Source organism: Equus caballus, chromosome 15, assembly GCF_041296265.1.
Source record: "Equus caballus isolate H_3958 breed thoroughbred chromosome 15, TB-T2T, whole genome shotgun sequence".
Taxonomy (NCBI): Eukaryota; Metazoa; Chordata; class Mammalia; order Perissodactyla; family Equidae; genus Equus; species Equus caballus.
In genome coordinates, this window is record NC_091698.1 from 50,334,322 (window position 1) to 50,346,694 (window position 12,373).

Sequence of the window (12,373 nt, forward strand, 5' to 3'; positions counted from 1 at the left end):
ACTAACAAAAGATGGAAACGCAGGGCCAAAGGTCAGAAGTAGTGTAAATTTTTCAATTCTCTCATCTTTAATAGCTGTAGTTGAAAGGACATCACTAAAAGCTAACAAATCATTAATACAGATATAATTACATATATAGAGGTTAATAGCATGAAATATAATATAATTAAAAATCAAATGATAGAGGAGAAGGAACAGAGAAGAAAAAAGGAAATGTAAATTTATCATTACTTATGATAACAACTTAGGTATGTTTAAAGAAATAGGGAAATAGAAGATTAAGGAATTACATGATGTTCTTATTAGAAAGGTATTCATTAGAACAAAAATATAAATTTCCTAATTACCAGAAGAAATGAATAAATATGCAGATGGGAGGGAAAAATTCTACATTTGAAAGATTTTTAACATGTATAAAAACAAAAAGCAAAACATAAAATAATATGACTAAGACCAAATATGTTTATCATCATAATAAATATGTTGACTCATTCTTTAAGAGAAAGTGAAACCTAACTCTATAGTGTAGAAAAAATACTGTACTTGAAACAAACTGATTCAGAAGGGAAAAGAGAAGGATGAGAAAAATTTCCTAAGAAAATACAAGTAACCAAACAGTGAAGGTCACAATTTTAATATCAGCAAAGATTGAATCCAGCCTCCAAATCACTAAATGAGACAAAGGAGTTTACTTATAAAACCAGATGGTAAAATTTAAAAAAGAAAATATAATAGTTATGAATGCCTGTATACCAATGCCAACTTAAAAAGCAAATTTGCCTATTTTATCTCAAAATTAATTTATTTGGGAATAGCCAAAAGAATCACAGTTCATGATGTGCACGCTATGGCAAACCATAGGCAAATTCAGAAAAGAAAGGAGAGAGATGCTTTTGTAGAGAAAAAAGGGGAGTAGGGAGGGGCCATTCTAAATGGGGATCCATTGGGGGAAAGGAGCAGTTCTGGGCGGCAACGACTTCTCATTGGCTGAGCTGTTGCTGGGTGGGGAGAGAAGTCTTGGTTCAGCAGTACTTTCACTTCCTGTCAAAGATGCAGCCCTCTCTGTAACTGACCATGTGTGATAGGGCAAGAGTGCTCCCCTTACAGGCCTTCCCGACTCCAATTTAGTTAAAATTTCTTTTATTAATTTCCATGCTAAATAACTTGGGCACGTTATTCAAAAGACAGAAATTGTTGAAAAAGAGTCCCACTTCTCTTTAGGATATAAGAAATCACAAGAGAATGTTTCTCCCATCCTAAAAATGAGATACAGCTGGATAATCTAAGAAAAAAAAACAAAAACTCTTTCTGGAACCTCTCAGAGAGCTGAGGTTACAAGCAATCTATTGAACCGAATTTTAAAAACTGACAAGTTCCGCTAAGGAGAGGCAGGGCACACAACTTGCTTCACGAACTTTGGCAGAGAACTAGAGGAAGAGGCAGCTTCCGTAAGAGCAGGTAAGAAAATATTTTGTTAGTTGTGCGCTATTTGTGTCTTTTGTTCTGTGTTTTTTTCTTTACCTGCCTTCTTTTAGATTAACTGAATATTTTAATGATGTTAATCACCTCCACTATTGCCTTCTTAGTTTTACTCTTTTTTTGTTTTTAGTTGTTCCTCTAGGTTTTCCGATATATATCTTTATTATCACCTTTTACTTAAATAACTTTGCATCACTTAAGTATATTGTAAGAAACTTACAACAGTATATTTACATTTCCTCTCTTTCATAGTTTATAAATTGTTGAATTATGTTTAATTCTACATATTTTACAATCTTCACAATACCGTGTTACTATTTAGCTTGAGATAGTCAATTATCTTTTCATGAATTTTCCTAAAATTATCTGAGAAGAGACGGAAAATCTGAATGACCAATTACCATAGGATAAATAAAATTATCAAATAGCTATTCCTCCAGTAATACCAGACTGTGAGGGTTTCAAAAATTAGTTCTATAAGGAATATATAATCCAATATATGAAATTATTCTAGAATATAGCAAAAAAAGGAAATCTTCTAAATCCTTTTTATAAAATAGTCATGTCATTGATACCAATGTATAAAATACATTTCACACAAAAAAAGGAAAACTAGTAGCCAATTTCCCTGAAAAAAATCTCAGACAAAATATTAGCAAACAGAATCCATCAGCACATTCCAAGAATAGTACAAGAATATGACTGAGTGGGGTTGGATTATTCTGGTTCTACAAGAATGGCTTAATATTAAGAAACCTAATAATACAGACATAAAAGTGAAACAGAAAAGCAACAGAGAAAACTCAGATGGTCACTTTATTAATTAGGCAGCAAGTTTACTTGCTGTAAAAAAGTACTCCAAATAATAGTAGCTTAAACAAAATAAAAGTTTACTTCTCTCTCTGAAATAGATTGAGCACAAGCAGTTAAGAAATGACATAGTGGCACCCTCTTGTTGGGAAGCTTATGGACCCACCCCAAATTAGAAAATTTTATTAGTAAATGAAGAAAGGGAGAATAGCTATTGGGGGAATATCAAATAGTATCTGCCATAGTCATCTCCATTAAGCATGATAATAAGACATTTTTTTAAAACCTGCAATCCTTGTTTTTTTAAAAAAAATTAAGGTAAATAATAGGATAAATACAATAAAAATTATTACAGGATATGTATCTCATTCTAAAAGCCTTAAACATAGTTGTTAATAAAATACTAGAAGCACCATGATTAAAATCAGAAATAAGACAGGATACCCACAATGACCACAATTACTTAACAATTTTCTTGCAGGTACTAGCCATTACAAACAAAAATGTATGAATGATGGGGCCGGCCCGTGGCGGAGTGGTTAAGTTCGCGGGCTCCCCTTCAGTGGCATGGGATTTCGCCGGTTTGGATCCTGGGCGTGGATATGGCACTGCTCAACAAGCCATGCTGAGGCAGCATCCCACATGCCACAACTAGAAGGACCCACAACTACAAATACACAACTATGTACTGGGGGGCTTTGGGGAGAAAAAGGAAAAATAAAATCTTTAAAAAAAATGTATGAATGAGAGAAATAAAATTTGTAAAGGATAAAAAGAACTCATCAGTTATTTTGGTTATCTTTTGATGCATACAACCCCACACCTAAAAATTATGAACTTACCACTTATTATCTCTCATGATTATATGGGTTAAGTAGGCAGTTCTTTACTCTCTGGAATAATTCAAAGCTTATATTTTAAATCACTCAATTAGTTAACAATTCTAATATAAGATTCTAATATTAGACAATGCTTAACTATGTGGAGAAACATTTTCAATACTGGGTAAATTTTATCTGTAGGTCTTTGGAGGTTTTTGCTCACATATTCCCTCTATAACGTAGTTACCTAAAGCAGAATAGTAGGACAATATTTAGTTTGTCCTCTTTTAACTAAATGATGAATATGTTTCAAACCCAAGATTTCTGTGGTTAAGTTTTTAGGATGACTTTTTCAACTTGGTTCACAAAGTAATATTAGGACTCATGTATTTATACTTCCAGACACAGCACAGAAGCAGAAGCTTGATGAGGAGCCTGGCTTCAGAGAAGTGAAGATGGTGTAGACGGATTACCAGATTGTCACGGCAGAAGAAAGGTAGATGTTCTGTATGCGAACCTTCACTGGGCACATTTAAATAATTTCTGGCTGTCACATAACACCATTTGAATTGATTATTTGTTGTTATTTTAAGCTTACTTCATCAATTTTAGAGGTTTTTTCAGACACATAGAAATGTTCCTATGTTTTATCCCATAACTTGCTTAAAGTATTTGGCTCTCTTTGATGTGGAATATATCCAACTTGGAACCAAAAATGAGAGTTATGTGAGATTTCAATAATACTTTCCTAAGGTAATCCACCCCTTTCATCAGAAGTATTCTGTCTTCTCTCAAATATAAAGACTACATCCAACATTTTCAAAAGAGGCAAACGTGTTTTTGACATTATATAGTTGTCTGGTGTTGAAAGGAACTGTATTATTTCTTTCTATCTCAGAAAACAAAGGACAGTAAGTCTAGAATAATGATAAACAGCATTTTTTGAGTGGGGACAATGGCCAACTCAAGAAAATAAAATGTCTTACTTTTTTGTCTGCCCCACATCTTTTCCTTTTGGAAACTGCATCTCTTGTATATCACATAATTCTGGTAAAATTGTCAATTAAGGGGCAATTTACCTGCTCCAAAAATTGCATTGATCAAGCAGTGATAATCAGAGCTCTTTTTCAGTGATTGCAATGGAAACTTGGAGAGAAAGGGGGCCTGGATCCTTGTAGAGATTAAGATTTAAAACCAGATAGAAGTAGAAATGTTAGGATCCATTTTTCTTACTATGTGAAGTTGACAGAGAGGGACACAGAGGTGAGAGAGAGACATAGAGTGACAGACAGATGGACCCCAAGACATCATTTGAGCACTTGGATCAAGCTATACCTAAAGCATGGATTATAATGAAAATTTAAAGAATAGGGTAAAATGTTTAATTTCATTAAACTATTTTCGACTATTTTGAAAACAAACCTATTTGCAGGATATAGCTTTAAACTTAAAATTTTAAATGCCACACATCAACAGTTCTTAAACCTCTTTTCATATGCCACACTCATTAAAATTACACTTATGCACCTCATGAAAGCCTACAGTTCTGTTTTGTTAGTATTACCATCTTTATACAATGGTGATTTTGCCGTTATTTGAATATTTTGATATATTTTACCCATATTTTACAAAATTGAGTGAAAAACTGAATATTTAATGTGCTTAGATTAGTGGGTTTAGATAATTTTAAAATTAGGAAACAGAACCTCTTTTTGAGTTGACTGTTAAATTTTTAGGACTTCAACTTTCACATATATTTCTTAGGTACTTTATGAGAAAAAAATTAAGGAGCTAATCATAGGTAGTGTTAAAACAGTGAACATAACCCAAAGAAGATTATACATAACAGATCAATTAGAAAAACAGACACATAAAAAACTGCTACCATACTCTGCTACAACTATCTTGACATCAAAAATTTACTCATTTTTTAAAAGAAGCTGAATTTATTACGCGTTGGAGTAGTTGAGAGCTACAAGAATAAAAACAAAAGCCTCCACTCCAAAGATAATTCAAAATCTACATATTTAAATAGACTGATTTGTATAAAGAGGGAATTACATTACATTTAAGTAAATCAGTGACTAGTCTGCTCACATCAAGAATTGTAACATCAGCATAGAATTGAAAATGAGGGCATAAGAAAATACTAGCAAATTAAGCAATAATGAAACAAGACAAGTCGTAATTTAATTTAGAATGTATTTTAAATGATTTGTATTGTCTGCATAACCTCTTTTTAGCTGGGTAAAAGACTGAAAATGTTGAGTTCTTTTTTATATTCGTATTAATTAATTAAAATGATATAAGTACTTTATTCAACAACAGTTATCTACCTGTAAAAGCCAATAATCTTATACAACAAAGCTTATAAGTTATTGCTACCTCAAATCATGACAATAAATTATATCATTAATTCTAATATTTCTAACATAAAGCATGTATCTGTCATCAGTCTTTTTGTGGAAATATACATTTATACAAGTCAAGTTAGGAAGTGATTATTTTAACAAAAAGGATCTCTATAAAAGAATAATCCACATAATTCCTGTAAATGACAATCATCCATTATGTATTCTAAATACTATCTGATATTAATTACCTATTCCAGGAATTGTTTATTATATGACGTTATATAACTAAAACCTCCTAATTAAAACTTTGGTATTTAATTGAAGCATTATGATTTTCAAAATATACTGATACTATATTTTGAACACAAACAAAAAACAAACACACAAACAGAAAACTGTATATCCTATGTGGGATGAACTTACTTCCTTTAGAAACATAGAACCTTGAGAAGATCTTAGATATCTAACTTAATCCCTCCATTTTCATAGTCAGTAAACAGATATCCAGAGAAATTTATTTAAGCAACTAATTAGTGACAAAACCAGGAGTAGAACTTTGGTATCCTACATAGTTTAGAAACTAAAATATGGATTTCTGTATCTAGATGTTTTATGTTGTTTTGGACCTGGTGAAATATGATATGTTTATGCCCATAAACATATGAGATTGAGAGCATCTCATGAGCAAAATTTATAGATTATTTCTTTTTATTCAAAATATTTATTTATTTGTTTATTTAGAGGAAGATTAGTCCTGAGCTAACATCTGCTGCCAATCCTCCTCTTTTTGCTGAGGAAGACTGGCCCTAAGCTAACATCCATGCCCATCTTTCTCTACTTTATATGTGGGATGCTGCCACAGCATGACTTGAACAAGTGGTGCCTAAGTCTGCACCCAGGATCCGAACCAGAGAACCCCAGGCCACTGAAGTGGAATGTGTGAACTCAACCACTGCACCACCAGGCCTGCCCCCAAAATATTTAAAATTGGCAATTCTTCTCTAATATAAAGAAAGCTCCTAACAAACAGACTGTCTCCTCATTCCTCATAGGTAACGACTAAAAACTCTGAACAAAATTAAAAGTTCAACCATCTAAGGGCTCTAAAGCATCAACAAAAGCAGACAGAGTTTAGAGCGAAACAAAAAGCGGGAGGCAACAATCTTCAGAAGGTGAATTTTCTCTATTTCAGGCTTCACTTTGAGGTCAAACATAGTTGTGGAAAAGTGCAAAGTGGCTAAAATGCTGAGAGAATGTTTGTCATCTTTCTGTCGAGAGGAAGTCAGGGAAGGAGCCAAGGCATGCAGAGTTGCCAGAGAGAAAATATCAGAAAGGAGACAGCCAGATAAAGCAAATCTGAAATTCTGTGTAAAAACTCTGCTCTAAACTCTGGCTGACTCTTGAACCACACATGTGCTAAGCTGAGTGAAAAGAGTGTAAATTGAAATCTGAGCTGCTACCCACCTGAGGCAAGGCAAAGCTTGCTGTTTGAGTCTAACCAAATTGCCAGCTCAAAAAAAAAACCATCAAGACTCTTCAGAGAAATATAACCAAATTCAGAATCTCTACAACATAATCAACACAGTGTCCAGGATACAACCCAAAATTATTTGATGTATGAAGAGCCAGGAACTGAGTGACCTCATCTCCAGTGGAAAGATAATCAGCAGAAGCTAGTTCTAAGATGATCTAGTATGTTAGGATAATAAGACAAGGATTCTAAAGCAACTTTTAAAACTGTGCTCAATGGTATAAGTGAAAATATGCTCGCAGTGAATAAAATGATAAGAAAATTAGCAGAGAAACTATATAAAAAGAACCAAATGAAAATTTTAGAACTAAAAAATAAAATATCTGAAACTTTTAAAATCCATATGATGGATTAAATAGTTACATGAAGATGACAGTGAAAAAATTCAGTTAACCTGAAGTTAGATCAATAAAAATTATTCAGTCTGAAGAAGAGAGAGAAAAAAGATGGAAACAACATATAAAGAGCCTCAAATACTTGTAGTACAATATCAAAGGGGTAATTGGGGTTGCAGAAGAAAATGAAAGGGAATGAGGCAAAAAAAAAGTGAAAAAATACTGACCAAAACCTGTCCAAATTTAGTGAAAGACATAAATTTACAACCCAAGCATCTCAATGAATCAGAAACAAGATAAATATGAAGAAAACTAAGCTTGGAGATATCATAGTCAAACTACCAAAAATTCAAAATACTCCAAATATTTTTGACCATGCAAAGTTTTTAATAAATGTTTGTTGATTTTAAAAGTAAATCATTCTGAAAATATAATTCAGCAGGAAACTTCTTGAGTTTTTATTACATCTTATTCACAATTTTAGGTAAGTATAGGAAATTTCATTAAATAAAGTGTGCCAATAGAATTGTTATGAAAAACTGAAGAAAAAATTGTAGTCATGGGCTCACTAAAAGTAACATAATTTTATTAAAATATACAAGAGTAAAAAGAAGCCCATAAAAAAAGCCCACTATTTTTTATTTTAGATAATGTTTGGGAACATAGAAGTTATATTTCATGCTTTTGAATATAGCCAAATTATATTGTTTATTGCATATTTTCCTCAGATATACTTAAAAATAGACTCTTTAGCAGATGAAGATTCAAGAACTTGATAGATACATAAGCAATTTTTAAATTTCCTAACTCTAAACAGAAAAGAGGTTCAGACCTGCGGCTTGATTAATTACAGTGCAAAGTTCAGTAGAATGAGATTGGGAAGGTCTGGGTTCTAGTACTGGTTCTAGCCTTGAATCCAGCCTTGACTAGTCACCTAACCTCATTTGGGTCTCAATTGCCTCACGTACAAGATGTGGATGTCACATTTTCCATGGGAAACAGTAGAGTAATGGTTAAGAGAATGAGCACTTGTGCCAGACTGGTTTGAATTCTGGCTCTATCTCTTATTAGCCATGTGATCTTGAACAAGTTAACCACTTTATGTTTCCTATGTTTATGTTTATGTATTTCCTTATCTACAAAATGGGGCAATACCCTTCTCACACAATGCATGTAAAATGCTTAGGCCAGTGCCCAATAAGTGTTTGGAATTCGCTGTTTTTAAAAATGATCCTGAAATGTGAGGCACAAATGAAAGAACTAATTAAGTGAACAATAAATATAATTCCCTTTGTGCATATTAGAATTCTGAGGCAGGAAAATACTAAGAATATACCTAAGAAAATAGAATAAGCCTGTAATGGAAGCAGAAATAATAACAAATTAGATTTTGTTTCATGTATAGGTGACAATTCACAAAATTAAAATTTAAGACTAAAAAATCAGTTAATATTTTGTCTATCTGTCTATTTACTTTTGCTTTAAAAATACATAGAAGTATTCCAATAACTGGTTGAGTGCTTCTACCTGGTAATTTTTTTTCTACATTTTGTAATAAATGAAAGCAAGCTATCCTTCCTCAACTCCCCACCCCTAAAAAATATGCTTTTTTTGTCTGTCACTAATAACACTTTCAACATCACAAAAAGTGCACTGGCAGAACCAACTAAAAGATGTAATTTATTAAAACAAACCTTTGAGTCTTTAAGTGTACCACCACACATTATGGAAAAATATCATTGTCAGCTGAAATCTTAAGCAGAGGATTAGCAGATTGATGAACTATTCGAACAAGCTCATCAGTAAAGGACATATTCACAAGTGGTGGTACTGTCTACAGAGCCTACTACTGTGCTTCCCTTTCTGAGTAAATCATTGCCAAGTTCTGGAAACATCATTTCAACTGTTTTGGAAATAATTACAGCTTAGAGATGTGGAGGTTCTCTTCCCAAGCGTTTAAAGCACGAGTGTCCCCATGGCTTAAATTTCCCTCTTTGTGTATTGGGATAGAGAGACAATGATTTGCATGTCTCATATCTTAAAGCTATAAAGTGCACATTAAAATGTATATTTTCCTCTAAATTTAATATATTTACTCAAATATTTCACATATTTTATTAGGCCCCTTATTTCTTTTCCCTGCGTTTATTTTAAATACTGCTTGATAAAAGCAAAAACAATTACAAAGCTAGACAGTCTGGCAAGTAATTAGTTGGTATATTTAAGACTAAATTTTATTTTTAAATATTCTTAAATGTCTTATGAAAGCACCCTTTATTTTAAAGCTTATTTTCATCTTTCCTCCCTCAGCATTTTCTGTTTCTTGTACGTCTTTTGGGAGACTGAACAGCTGAAACGGTACTAAACCACAAAGAAATCTGAGGTGACTAAATAGTGTCAGGGAGTTCTCTGCATCTGTTTCACTCTGTCTTATAGAGTTCTCCCAGGCTTGGAGATATAATAAATGGCCCAGGATATCTTCAGCACTTAAACCATGTTGTCTATATCTGCATTTAGAAGACACTACTAAATTCTTCATACCAAAGAAGGAAATGTTTTCTATTAAACATTCAAAATTCTCATCCTTTTAATATAGGAGTCCAGTTGTATTGGAGAACAAAAAAGAAGCCCTGTACAGCACCATAAACCAATCATAGCAAAAGAATGGATGAATTTTCAAAGAATAGTAACAGTGACCATGGAATATATGAAGTAGAAAATAATGACTGTGGAAAGAGCATGCAGTTTGGAGTCAGCCTGAACTGGTCTTAAAACTGAGTATGGCTCAGGATGGTAAAACTGAGCCCCAGTCTCTTCATTTCTAACCTGGTAATAATGCCACTGGGCAGCTGTGACAATTAAATGACATTAAACTTGCAAAGTACGTAGCAGAGGTATCTGACAAATAGTTACTCAAATGTTCCCCACTCCTGTCAACCTACTAAGTCTGCCTTGTGTACTTAGGACTCTAATATTTATGGCTGATGCTAGTTCCATCTAGGTGTTCCATCAAAGGACTTAACATTGCAAGACTGTTCATGGAAGTAAGAAAAGACATAAAAAATATTAGAAAATGGAAACATCTATGAGTAAGAAATTAATGGACTCAGACTTCTTACTAAAGAAAGGATTAGAGGAAAGGATTTATTCAATCATCAGACAGTTATAAGGGGCATATTCTTTGAAAGCTTTGTATTAGCTGTGAGGAAACTCCCAGATCTCTGAGTGTTCCCTTTCTCGAGATGCGGATTGAAGACGAGTAATGAGAAAAAGAACTAACCCTTCACCCACCATCAATGACAGTTTTGTGCAAATAAGAACTATGGTATCAAGTAAAGAGAGACATTCTAGAGTTTCTCCACTCAGGCTCCCATGATGAGACAAACAATGACAGTTCAGAATAGCCGACACCAGACAAAGCTCTTCCCCGAAAGGAAGTTCAGGTGGATGCTATAAAGGAATAGATTCTGGGGCTGGACTCAAAAAGAATGAACTGAGCAAAAAGGTCTCTCACATTTGAAAACAATAAAAACGACAAACAACAGGAATAAAAACCATTAGATTTCATTTTACTACCCAAGACAAGAGTAAGAAAAAAATTTTAGAATTTTGTAGTTAGAATTTTGCATTTTGACTCATATTTTCATGGCTCACTTCTTGCCACTTCTTGATTTTTTTGTTCTTAAATGTACTTTTCCATTGCTAGATTTTCATCAATATTTAAGAATTACTAAAATTATTTCAACACTCTTTAGACAGTAATGCAAAAACCTAGAATTGGCCTTATATATTAAAAAATATAAAAATTAACCTAGCAATTGCCTTTGTTGAAAAGAAATGAGGTTTCTCAACCCCATCACAACCATCATAGGTGTTTGATATGTATCCTTTAATCGTTCTTTTAACAATTGTTCTTTATGTACATATATATTTTTCCTATTACCTTTTTCCCCCAAGTTTTGTTGAGAAATAATTGACATACATCACTATATAAGTTTAAGGCATATAGCATGATAGTTTGATTTACATATTGCCTATATTTTTAATGCAGCCATATGGTGTCCTATAATAGATCTTTTTCTACTGCACCCCTCCCCCCCCAACCTCCTGGGACCGTTAATATCTATTCATATTGCTGAATGTAATTCTGTTGCTTCTAATTGTTGCATAGTAATCTCTAAAGTAATGTTTCTCAAAGTGTAGTTTTCAGATCCTGTGGGGTCCCCAAGAGATCTTTTCAAAGGGTCTGTTAAAAAACTGTTTCCCTAATAGTACTAAGACATTATTTCTTTTTTCACTGTGTTGACATTTACACTAGTGGTTCAAAAGCAATGGTAGGTAAAACTACTAGCAGTGTGGTACCAATCAAGCGAATCGCAACAAAATGTACTAGTAGGCATTGTATTCATCACTGCCACACACTTGCAGTTAAAAAAATAAAACAAAAGGAATTTCACTTAATGTCCATGATGAAATAATAATTATTAATTTTATCTAATTTCAACTCTTGAGTATATCTTCTTAATGTTCTATGAGGCCAAATGGGAAGTACAGTCGTGTCACTTAACGATGGGGATATGTTCTGAGAAGGGTGGTGTTAGACGATTTTGGCATTGTACGAACATCAGAGAGTGTACTTACACAAAACTAGATGATATAGCCTACTACACACGTAGGCTATACGGTACTAATCTTACGGGATGCTGTTGTACATGTGGTCTGTTATTGAAGGAAACATGGTTATGTGGAGCATGACTGTATATCAATCTTTTTCTCGTGGTAAATTACACATAACACAAAATTTATCATCTTTAACACTTTTAAGTGGTAAGTTCAGTGATATTAAAAACATTCATAATGTTGTGCAAACATCACCATCATCCATCTCCAGAACTCTTTTCATCTTGTAAAAACTACAACTCTAAACCCATTAAACAATAACTTCCCGTTTCCCCTTACCCCCAGCCCCTGGCAACCACCATTCTGTCTCTATGATTTTGAGAATTTCATATAAGTGGAATCATACAGTATTTGGCTTTTTGT

The 12,373-nt window shown here is 33.2% G+C and overlaps 1 long non-coding RNA gene across 1 annotated transcript in view; it reads left to right on the forward strand.

The window, feature by feature from the left end:
• The first annotated feature begins 1,043 nt into the window (after window positions 1-1,043).
• Window positions 1,044-12,373, forward strand: part of LOC138917845 (uncharacterized) — a 32,818-nt gene continuing 21,488 nt past the window's right edge. Inside the window, exons 1-2 of the long non-coding RNA XR_011426406.1 lie at window positions 1,044-1,458; window positions 3,513-3,606. This is a non-coding gene — a long non-coding RNA (uncharacterized lncRNA). The remainder of the gene's footprint in view (window positions 1,459-3,512; window positions 3,607-12,373) is intronic.